This window comes from Megachile rotundata, chromosome 6, assembly GCF_050947335.1.
Source record: "Megachile rotundata isolate GNS110a chromosome 6, iyMegRotu1, whole genome shotgun sequence".
NCBI lineage: Eukaryota > Metazoa > Arthropoda > Insecta > Hymenoptera > Megachilidae > Megachile > Megachile rotundata.
The window spans coordinates 17,315,369-17,327,646 of record NC_134988.1 but is presented as its reverse complement, the minus strand read 5'-3'; the positions used below and the strand labels follow the sequence as shown (position 1 = coordinate 17,327,646).

Here is a 12,278-nt window from a genome sequence, read left to right as displayed (position 1 = left end):
CAATACGTATACATCTCCATACATCGTCGTGTTACGACAATTAGGTAACGGAATGCAGATTGCGGTCCGTTGCTACCCGTAGTTACCATACGAAGGGGATACTACCAGAGGGGGGTTAAAGGGGACGGCCACCGATGGTGACGTTGGTGGTAGCACCGTCCAACCGTTCCACCACCGTGACAATCCCATGGGACGCAAACCAATTGAAACAGTCACTTTGTGAAGGGGGAGAGGCCGCTAAACTGGTAACACTTCCTAACGCGAACACCATTATCCGTTCCCGCCGTATAATTTAACGCCTCGCGGAGGAACCGGATTTCTCAGCGACTAGTTAACAATTCGATTATCAACGACTCACGCGTGGATTTGGATCGGATCTTGAGAACGGATACGGAAGTCTAAGGAGACCGAGAATTTAGGTACTGGCTATAGAGACTCTGGGGAGAGCTCCGGATGCAATGGAACAGATAAGGCACACGCGAGTACTGTGACTTTACAGACGCTGGTAAAACTACGATTTTTGTCTAAAATGAACCAGGTTCTCTTGGTTTACCAATACTCTTGCGCATCAAGTTTGACCAAATATTTGTAAATTTCAGGAATCGATATTCTGAATGTTTGTAACTTTGCTGTCCATAATAATTCGTATGCAACTACGTTTAGAACTTTTCGATGGCAAAGTATAGACGTAACTGTATTATAAAATAACCAAGGGTTTCTACGTTTCACGAATTCGCACGGTATCAGTATTCGTAAGTTGGTACTTGTAAGGGAAGGCCATCGATCAAACTATTTAAAAGTTTTCTTGTTCGAACAGGAACGTTAAAGAGATTCATTGGTTCGAGGAGGGAAATAAATAACGGTTCCAAGAACAAGATTAATCCGGTTACAGAATTTTCGTTCGCCGCGAGGTGCAAAGAACCACGCGCACCGCTCGCGCGTCGATGAACCAGCAGCAACGTGGCGCGCTTGTGCACCTGCGTCGTTCAGGAACGGCATAAACTCGAGGAAATTGCGCCCCCGGGGCACCGTCTTCGCGAACATCGTCTTCGTGTCCTCCGGATTTCCTGGATCGCGTAAACGTTGCTCTCCGTTCTGTTTGCAGACTCGATCTTCCAGCTCCGATGTTGTTATTAATTCCTCGATCTTTTTAAAGAATACGGCGATCGTTCGTTACGATCGTTTCTCACGCCTCAGGCAGCTAATGGCAATTTTTTAACGCCGTGTCGTCGATCGTTCCTCTATCTTTGCCACGATATACCGTGGAGGTCGTGAATGGATGTTCGCGAGGAAATACGAAGGCTTAAAGTATGCGTGATCGGAAACGCGATACGAATAGCAACGATATCGCCAGAAAGAGATCAGGTGTCGAGGGATCGAGGATTCTCGTGGAAAAGCAGTTTACGTCACTCGGCTGCAGACCCATTTCAGACTTTCCCGTTGGCCGGCATCAGATAAGCCAATCGGGAAACAAACTTTTCGGCAGTATCGTAGCCGGTACTCTCCTTCGCTTTTTCTTCCAACGGAAGAAGCCAGAGCTTTCGTTATATCGGTAGTCGGATCTCGAAACGACTTCGCCCGTATCTACGCCGCTCCTAATAACTTCCGGTTTCTTTAATTGAATTTGATCAAGTGCCGCGTCTCTTTACCCTCATTCCGATCGTAAACCTACCATTTGTACCGATTTTCGACCCCCTTTTTGCCGTTCATGGTCGTCAGCTCGGAAATTTGTTATGCTCAAAGGTAAACCGTTCGCGGGGTTTTTCCGTCTAGTATCTTGCCGATATTTCGCGTAAAAAGCGATAAACGGATTATAAATCATCGATTGGCAGGAATTTTCATTCGACCTCGCGATCGATTCACTTTTTGCCGCGGCAAAATTACATTAAAGTCCTGCCGTTTCAGGGGCGAGGACGGAGCGTTATCGGAAGGAGATAAAGTCGAAAATGCTGGAAGAAAAGTGCTATGAATATAAGCCTAAGTCAACGATTTATCATCGACTGCTCGTGTACAACATTCCGTCCTGGAAATACTTGGCAGAATTTCGTTCCCGGAGTTATCGATCGCAAAAATCGTGTGTGCTCCGTCGACGTGCACAATGCTCGAGGAAGGCTCAGCGTTTTTCGATGACGTCCGAATAAAAATTCAGCAGGTCTTCCGGTGGACGTTTCTGTTCAACGATCGTCCAATGAGAAGTTCGCAGTCTGAAACCGACATTTTTATACACGGCCTAAGAGGACAAAAGATTCTTTATTCGCCGGGAAGGATTAATGACTTTCGTTGGCTCGTCACGTGTCACGCTATCGCGGCGACTAACGACGCGACAAAGGAGAAGAACGGAAACGCAGGAACAGAGGAGACTTCCTTTTCACGTTTCGTTACCGTGCACCGACACTCCGCTGCTTCCAGGGAATTCCGTGCACGCTTATTCCGAGCGGAAAGCTGCCGAGAAGGTGACACTAAGAAACAAGACAGGCTGGAAGCAGGATCGCGATCCTATTGATTTACGACTGTGTCGGATTAGCAGAAATCACTGCACTTTATGATCGCACGGTGAAAATGGACGACAAAAAATTTGGATCGTTTCTGAGATTAGACTAAAAGTGTACAGATTGTTCTCGCGATATTTTTCAGAGATGGCAGTCTCTATCGAGACATACCGTGGAAGGTAAGTTGTTTCGCAAGAAACACGCTAGTTGACACGGTGCAAGTGCATAGAAGAAAGTTTAGCTCGGTTCCTTTAGATCGTATAAAACTTGCAGTAACTACGCCCTTGAGTCCTTCGTGTTGGGATAAACATCCCTTCCGTTACGAAGGAAACGAACTTTTGCTCGTACCAAAGTAATCACTTCGAAAACGATCGTCGCTTAAGCAGATTCCTTCATCAATTAATCACCGAGTATACCCGGGGTGAACGCAGGGACTGATTGTCTAATTAATTAGTTCTCGATCGTTAATTGAAACATTGATCATTCTGTTTCGGGAACACCGCGAATCATTAGATTGCTTCCTGAAACAAGCGAGCGTTCAAACTGCGATGTAATAAAACGGGTAACGAATGAAAATTGCGGATAACGCGACACTCGAAGCGTTAGAGAAGAAGCCCATGCATAAAAAAAGAGATTTCGCCCGAATATGGATGAATAAAATAGTTCGTAGAACCTTTCCCAACGCGCCACATAGTAGCCGAGATATATACCCCATAGAAGAGGATGAGCATAGGTTACATAGGTTATTCACGGTTACGTAATCTGCCTGTGTAAATCCGGGATACGTTAGACGGAGCAGTAACTTCCGGTTCCGTAGCGACGTAGCCGCAAAGCAATTTAGACCGGAGCTACCGTGCATAAGCGATCCAATGATCGGACAAGTACACAAACTTGTTACTTATTACGTAGCCCACGTTCCGCTCTCGTAGTTTCTTATGTCTTACTAGCGCGTCTCTTGTATCTCCATTTTTTTGTTCACGCTCGAAAAGAATCTCCTTCCCGCTTTTCTTTTTGCCATCCACGGATCGAGGGGCTCGTATAGTTACAAGCCTGCCTCTAAATCCTTCCGAGTGAACGGTGCCACCGTGAAGAACATACAGAAGCAACTTCTCCTCCCTTCAGCGTTCCGTCCTAGGTGCCTGTTAAAGGAGGCGAAAACGGTATCTATCTACCTTCTAGCCGGGACCAGCCGGCTTCCGGTGCAGCATTCGAGATTTATTTATCGCGAAGCTCGGACCCTTGTCCTCCTCGACTATTCCTTACGGAGCTCAGAAGCTCTACTTTTCCTCGGTTTTCCTTCGACGCGACCACGAGAGAGCAACGATCTAAGTGATAAACCTCAAAAACCTCCGCCAAATCCCTTTAATATTTTCTGAACAATGGACGTATCATACTTTGCGGACCATGCACTGACTACACCAAGTATCAAGGATTATTTATCAAATTTTCGCCAAGTTACTAAATCGTATGGAACAAGATACTCGATTCATGCTTCTGGTACGTTATGTTCATACGTTATGTGACGTATAATAATTTAACCCGAGAATGTCAAAAGATGTTGGACGTACAGGTCTATATATACTGGTCTCAGTTGATTCTGTCTATCTTCGAGTGGTTTATAATAAAGCTTCTGTGGCTCCGCAAGCGATACGGTTAACGATTATAAATTACAATCACTGCTTATCTTTGTACGGCGAAGAAAAAGCTAGAAACGACATCGAGACGCTTTTCCTTTCAACGTGCGGTTTCTTCGAAAAGGAAAGATCGTCGAGCACAATACGTATGAGGCTAGGGTATAATACATCGAATCGGGACGAAATGCCTTTTCACAAGTTCTTTGGAGCTTTCAAAGCTCGGAACAATATCTGACTTGAGATTGGGGTCGCGGCATGTCCCTCGGGTAAGAAGTGTTATCTACGTTTCCCCAAGCCCGAAACGAGACCCCCCGTCGACCACCACCATTCAAGCCACCTTCTTCTTCAACCCCTTTTGCCGACCAAGCACTCACCCCTCCAATTTTAATCACTACTTCTGATAGCCTGGTCGATTGGATCGACGACGATTTCGTACATCCTGCGCTTCTATTCGATTTTGGCAACGTGACGATGCTCCATTACGTCTCAAATGAAATTTCACTCGACGATATAAGGGTTAATTTGCCGGATCTTGAAACCTTAAGTATTTATTACTGTATTATCGCTTGTACGCCGTCGTTTTATTGTAATATTAACTCTTTGTGCTCGGAAGGTTTAGTCAACTTGTTAAGTTACGCAATCTATTATATTACAAAGGCTGACAAATTATCAGTATATTCGTCGCTTTAACTACGCTTCTTCCGCGTTCGTGTTACTTTCGGCAAACGTCGTAAAGCACGCTGTAATTATAACGATAAGGGGTTAGCTGGTTGACGCGAGAGCTAATTAAAGTTCTGAACCCTGGACAATGGGTTTATTATGCGTTCGCGCAACTGTTATACTCCTCTTTGGGGAGTATTCAGCGTGTAACAACATTGTTGCCTGCTCGAGCGAGGTGCGGCAGCTTTCTTAGTGCTCAGGACGTCGAGCTTATTGCTACACCTACGAAACTTGAGACAATGGTTCCAGATGCAGATCCTGAAGGACCATTGGAGCTCCAGTTTCATGGGTGTCTCCTGCAAAAATTTCATGGTTTCTCTCCTTTCTTTTTCTGCGTCGACGCTTTGCAACGCGATCAACTTTCACGAGGACGTAGTCGGCATTGATACTGTGCACCCTGGCTCGGAAACTTTCGGAACGTTAAGTATTATTAATAAGCAACCGTGGGAAGTTAGCCGTCCCCTGTTCGCGATAAACGTATCCACGAAGGCGTTTCCTAAATACACAGCGAAGCTGTGAAAAGACTTTAAAGTCCGCACCCTCGACCTCCTATTAAACCTCCCGATCGTTCAAGTGCTAATTATTCGTCTTCGGTCTAATGATGCCAATTAAAATTTCCTCCGATGCCCTCGACTCATTGAGAATTTCGTCTTGTCGCGTCTTTCTTCGTTTCTCTCTGTACCGATAACTTTCAATCGAAGGTACTTCACTTCGTTCAATTTACCGTCCTTACTCTTTCCTTCGATGAAGCTGCACCGAATAACTCGTCAGATGAACCTTCTTTACAATTTGGATAATTAATTTTGATTAATTTGCTGTTACATTACGTATTGTTAACGCGTTGACCACTAAGAGTCTCTCCGTTTATTTTTTTAGAATTTGCATAGGTCACATATGACCATCGTGGTTGACGTAAAATGATCGAAGTTTAAAATTCGAAAAAAAAGTTTGCAAGTTAATAAGGGATGTACGAACGAGAAAATATGTACTGTGCGTTATATTTCTAAAATATATAATAACGAAAGCTTATTGTTTATTAAAGCGTTAATTGAAGTTTATTGCGGTATGCAGGCCACAAAGTCAACGATCGGTACAAGTGTAAGACGCGTTTGTACCTTGCAGTATGCAAGTATCCTTCAGAGCCCGGGGTCTGGATTGAGAGGAAATTAATTAAGATGGCACTGTCCGGGATCAGACCACCCCTTTTCACACCCCACAATCTACCGACTTGTGCAGGAAACATTCCATGCATAGCTTGCGGCTACATCTCAGCCTGCTGCATCACCAAATCGGTCCCTTCCATCTCCTTGTACCCTTTACCAACCTCTAGACACCATTCCCATTGGTGCCGGAAGTTGTACACGGATATATTCCTAGTGTTCTACCTGTCGACTCTGCTAACCTGTATAGCTGTGTTCACGCTATTACATCTATTTCAGCATTTCAATAACAATAACAAGGAATACCTCGCACATGAAGCTGTGCGGCCCTTTTGTGTAAAATGCTCTTTGGAAAATTAGATCAGGGAATTGAACTCTTGTCAACGGTTTGAACGTGATTCCGATAGATTATTCGATATCGTTGGCAATTGGAAACTAACCTTTTGCGGATAGAAATTTTTTGTTTGCAAAAAAATTTTCCTCACTTCGGTTTACGAAATGTCTTCAGTCGAAGAAGACGCACGACTTCGATCGTGTACAACAAAATTGAACCTAAACGAACATGTTTAACAAGATTGCTTGGTCTATGAACGAAACGAGAATAAATAGGAACCTTAATAAGATACGTTTCTAAACGACCACCATGCCGAAGCTGGATTGGATTCGAACGGTTGGAACGGACGACTAGTCAGCCAATTGTCCCTCTGGAGTGGAACTCCTGATAGCTAGTCCCATTCGGACAAGCACGGGTCGGACGACCGTTCACCGATGTTATATTTTCCTTCGAGTCTGCCTGATCCTGACAATAAGAATTAATTCAACACCTAGCCGTTCCTTTTTGCGACAGTTCCCATTCTCTATTCCTTGAGAGTCGCATCGATTCTTCACGTTCTTCTGAAAGCTGTTTGTCTAACTGCTAAATCCAAAATTGGCTAAAAACTATTTGCCACGGAAAACTACTTATTTTTCGACGGTGAACAATTTATGGTCTTTCGCAACTGTACAGAAATACAAAATGTAGAAATTTGACGCTTAACCATATAACACGTACTTTCGCGCAGAAGTCTAGCGGGTAGTAACGTGACGCGTAATATTCTAACGTGTAGAAATGTAAAACGTTCTTCGAACAAAAGTATAGAACATACAGGAGCGAATGGAGCTATCCATCCTCGTTACTCCGAGCAATTGTTCCTCTATTTTTTGGATCAGCCCAGGGCGAACAATAACTACCACCATCGAAACGACAATCGTTATTTCGTTGATTCGGTAGGTTTGCACGAGACATCCCACTTTTTCCTGTGTCACAGTTTCATCGTCCTGCAGTTTTACCTGTCCCGCACGCCTGGCAGACCAATATCTGATATCGCGATTTAATTAACTTAGTTTCACGGTGCACACCCGTGAATGCGTCGGATATTTCACAATCGTCACAGAAATGCCATCCTTTGAAGATATTTTTGTATCCTGCGCACGAACGAATAGAGGCCAGAAATAACATAAACATCGAGGTTTAGATGCAAATTTGTTTTGACGGTTTCGAGAGTGCTGTAGATATTCGACGACATTGATTGATCGACGAACGAATATGCAAATGTTTGATGTATTGGGGAATTGAAGTACCGAAAATTATCGTTCGAATTGTATGTTTATGCGGGCACATTATTCGACCGGTTGATTATTGGAAACTCTCGAATTTTGTTATGTTCAATGCTAATATTTTCTCATGGTATCGTGACATTTTACTTTCATATATTTTCCAGATAGAAGCCGTCGAGTTAACTATCCTTGCCCACGGGATCGAGCAGGCAAGCACGTTAGAAAGTTATAAGTCTTTTAACTTTAATTTTATGTTGAACTCTTCGGTGAAAAGTTAGTTTAGTTTTAGCTTACTTATATACTTTTGCGGTCGGTTCTCGAAATCTTGAAAACCTGCAAGATTTTACTACGATCCTTAAATGATTTATATTATGAGAAACATCGAAAAAATTTGCATAAGAATTTTCATGCTGTTTCTTCTCGTTTGTACTCTTTTTAATTCTCTTTCGTGGACTTGTTATTTAAATGAAGGCTTAAAGTTGACAACTAAAAGTCAAGCTTCCATCTCCTAATCGATGTATCTGGGTTGTTATAACAGTTAGCGAGTTCTTTTCCGAGTTCGTTGAAATACTCCTTTGATGGTATAACAGATAAAATTAAGCTCATAAGTTTTTAAAGTACTCTTTCAGCTTATTCAACGTTTCAAGAACATTGCAAATATTAAAATGCGATACTATACAGATTGTGTATTCTGTACATCGATATCATGAAATTAACTCGACATCTTATAAAGGAATTCAACGAACAAGTACGAAGGCGTCACCGACGTCGAAAGTTAAAATTATCGAAAAAGAAATGAAAAAGCGGGGCAAGAAAGTATAGCGTAGGGTGACTTACCGGATTCTCCGCCACTGTTTCCACCCTGTGGCCGATCAGGGTGGTGGACACCGAGAGGTACGAGGAGGCGCGGCGCGGGGCGACGATTTTGCGTTGACTCGAGTCGTCGCGACGCTAGCGCCGCGCCGGAGGCTCCAGTCCGAGCCCAGCATCACTCGTGGTGGTTTCGCGCGCGCATCCCCCGCCAAAGGTGCGACTACTTTTCGAGGAAAGGGAAAGAGATTCCGTCCCCGGCAAATTCCGCCACGCTTTCATCCCCTTTTTGCGGCGACAACGCATCTTGACACGCACACTGTATAACGCGTTCACGTTTCGCACACGCGTTGTTTTCCGATCGTGCTATGATCTCCGGACGAAAGAAACGACCGGTCATCCCGAGCGGATATCGCAACAGTACGAAATCGTTCGCCGAGTGAAGAAGATGGGAAAACCCGTGAGACGGTTACCTCGAGCGATCCACGAGGAACGTCCGATCACGTCCGAAGTTATCGGTAATCCGACACGAGTCCCCTTCGCAGTCGAGTCGTACCGAGGCAAACATCCGAGCGGATAAGATTGAACGTCTCCGAGCAGCGATCACGTCTCGACCACTTGTTTTGAACGGTCTCCACCGCTCGCACCTGTCACTCTATCGTTCTCCGAGGGTGCGTTGTGTCTTTGTCAACAATCTCGAGCGGATGGAATTAAGCTACCGTGTGCTCTAAGACGCGTATAAATCTTCGGGGTGCGTGCCGCGTTGCTCGAGCGAGTGCACGACTGGATGGAGTATCGAATCTATTGCGCAAGAAAATCGGGTCGTTTCTGAATATTCAACGATATATGTCGACGTCGTAACAGCCTAGTACCTCGACGATCTACCAGTGGAAACTTTCGACCCGCGTAATCGCGTTAGAATGCTCGAGTCGTTGTTTCGTGACGTTGACGCGCGGTGGTTGGTCGCTTGAAAATGCCGCTGAAAGCGCGAAATTCCACGCATCGATTTCTTGATCTACGATAGATACGTGATTCGTTTTTTCCCCTGCGAAATTGAAGTGCGCGAGTTGCTTGCCGAGGCGCGAATGGTGAGCGATCCCGTGGAGTCGATTCAGAATCGACAGTTTTTTTTCCACGGAAGGCCATCTTTCTTCCCGTTTCAGCTCGCGAGCGTAATTACACGAAGTGTCACCGGAGAAAAATGACCGCCTCGCAAATGGAGTAAAAGTGTCGCACGTACTCTTCGACGTTCCTCGCAAAGAATATCGCGCGTGTTCGTTTGTGAAACAGAGTCCCGTTCCGCTTGGTTTCGCTCGTAGTTTGCGCGAGTAAACGTTGGTGAACCGTGAAAGTGCGTGAACAAGTTGAAACGGCGAGCGAGCCTCGAAAGGGGGATCCGATCGTCGACCAAGTGATAAGAGGTGTTTTTAAGAGGACAAGAAGAGATCGTGCGGAGTGCACCAAACGAGTTCCACGAGTTCCTTTCGCAATCGCTTGATTCCGTGGCATTGTCTGTCTTCTGTACGCAGTGTTCCGCGTCAAAGGCGATTCCACGCTTCGTGTACACGATCAACGGACAAAGGAAACAGGATCTACTTAGAGGTAACTTTGAAATCACTTTGTGGCTTGTTTTCGCCCTCAATTGAATCTATACTAATCGTCCAAGACGTTCCTCTACTTTTCTATAACCGATCCTCTCTGAAACTAATTCAAAAGAATATTTTCTTCCTTAATCTCTTTGCTTTCAAACTTTTTATATCAATTCTGAACTGACTTTGCAGTTTAAAAAACTTTAATATGTTTGAATAATTCATGGAACGAGTTATTTATTAATTCATTAAATGCAGTATAGTACGACCCACATGATTGGAATTATTCAGAATGTGATCGTTCCATTTTGAAATTTAAATTTTCCATTTATTCTCGTATAAAATTAATATTTTATCAATACCGAGTATTTAGAATCTCTTCTCTTTAGAAAATAAATTAAATTTCCTGTTATTGAAAGGTGTAAAGAATAGCGTGAACGCGTTTGAAGTTCTCGGTAGAAATTTACTTCCGTCTTTATCCTAAGAGTAAGTCTCTATCTTGAACGTTCTATTCCGAAATTCGGGAAAGTTACACTAAACACTTTACAGCGATGTGAAACGCATCTATGAATACTACGGTTTCGTGTAGGTGCATATACGGGTCTTTGGTCGGCAGTAAACGTTTCGTTGGAATCATAGACACGAAAGGGTTAACTTTCATGGTTGTAGCAACGACTAGCGTACGTGTTACGATGCATTCTTGTTCGCGAATGACGACACCTGCGAGGCGAAATTTCGACACTGTCTTGTACCGACTCTATTTCGGCGTGTCTGCGATGTACAAAGTTCTGCGAGTCTGAAGGGAATCCTCGAAGTATGTGAAACCACTAAAGAGGCTAAATAGAGACGTAACAATTCGTGAATACTGCCGGATCGAATGAATATTTGACACGAGATTAAATTTACCGACATATTGCATTTTGCAAGACACACAAAATTATAGCGGTCTTTTAAGAATGATAGTTTCGAAGTTAATTCCGATGCCGAAGAAGTCAGAGATAGCAGGATGAATTCCTGACGGCCTTTATTAAAATTTCAGCCGGTTTTCTTTCTCGAGCAAATTTACCAATTTTCCGCAGACCGTTATTAGTTTACGTAGACAATACCGCGTTAAATTTATTCGTTCACGAACACTTTGATACTTTAATTACTTTCCTTCGCATGCAACCGGGCAATTTATAAGTTCTGGTCTTTGGCGGAGAAAGATAAACCGAAAAGTAATCAGGTTATTAAATATCACGTTCGGTGTAACAGACGTTAAGCCAAGATTAATGAACGACGAGTCCGATAAACTTGTAACCTCTCGATAAAGAACGTTCGACAAATATTTACGATACAGTCGTGTGACGAAATTGCTTCTACATCATCTGCAAAATTTATCGAAACAGTAACTTCGCTTCTGGTTCGGAATGTAAATATACGACCGAGTCGCCGAGTGTTTCTGTCGTAAAATTTTTGCAATATTTCATGAACGTGCACTGGCATCGAAATCGACCGGTTAAACAGCACGTAATTTGCTGTGAAGCAGAATCAAAAACGTTTACGTTTGATACGTGGGGGGAAATTTAAAGCTTTGCTATTTCTCGTTTGCATTTCAATCCAACCTGTTCCATGTGTTTCTCGAGTGAATGCTTCATACATTTAACAACGTTTCCGTTTTATCTTTTGTATCAAACTATTTCGGAGCCTTGTAAACGGGCTAAATATCGTCTAAATCGCTAATGAACCTGTCACGAGAAATTATTGACTGCGATGGAAAATTTCAATCGCTTCAAACCGGAGTCATAATTTTCTTATTATCTTGGAACACCTACTGAATAAAGTTTCTAATGTACGGTGAAATCGCGTGTCGACGGAACTTAACACTCGTTGCAGGCTTTTAGTCGATGATTCGATAACTCGAGGATCGACGGATCGGTAACTGACAACTCAAAGTAGGCTTCTTTCGAATGGAGAGAGCAGCTTTCCATCGCTTGCCTTTGATCCTTCGAAAACCCTTGGAAAGCCTAGGAAGAATCTAGGGAGAGCTTAAGGTAGAAAAAGGAGTATGGTAAAACTTTATTTCCCTAATATTTCAAGAGCCGTTCACGACTGAGCTCTTCCGGGGCGTTGCACTTTGTTACATGAAAAAGGTTAATAATCCGTTTTGAAACGTCGTTATTTCCCGTCGTTCTTGAACCATTTTCCGAAGCCAAGCTTTGATCGTCACTGCTAAGAGGATTAAGCTTTTCAAACTATAACCAGCACAATCCAATAATCCCTTCTCCCGCTGTTCTACAA

At 43.6% G+C, this 12,278-nt stretch overlaps 1 protein-coding gene across 2 annotated transcripts in view; it reads left to right on the top strand.

The window, feature by feature from the left end:
• Positions 1 to 12,278, top strand: part of LOC143264604 (zwei Ig domain protein zig-8) — a 189,391-nt gene that overhangs the window by 56,971 nt on the left and 120,142 nt on the right. The window contains exon 1 of one of the 2 annotated variants that reach the window (XM_076532644.1): positions 8,536 to 10,011. The exons of the other annotated variant lie outside the window; for it this stretch is intronic. The gene's annotated coding sequence lies outside the window, so the exon portion shown is untranslated. Of the gene's footprint in view, positions 1 to 8,535; positions 10,012 to 12,278 lie in introns of those variants that run through there. 2 annotated transcript variants of the gene reach the window in all.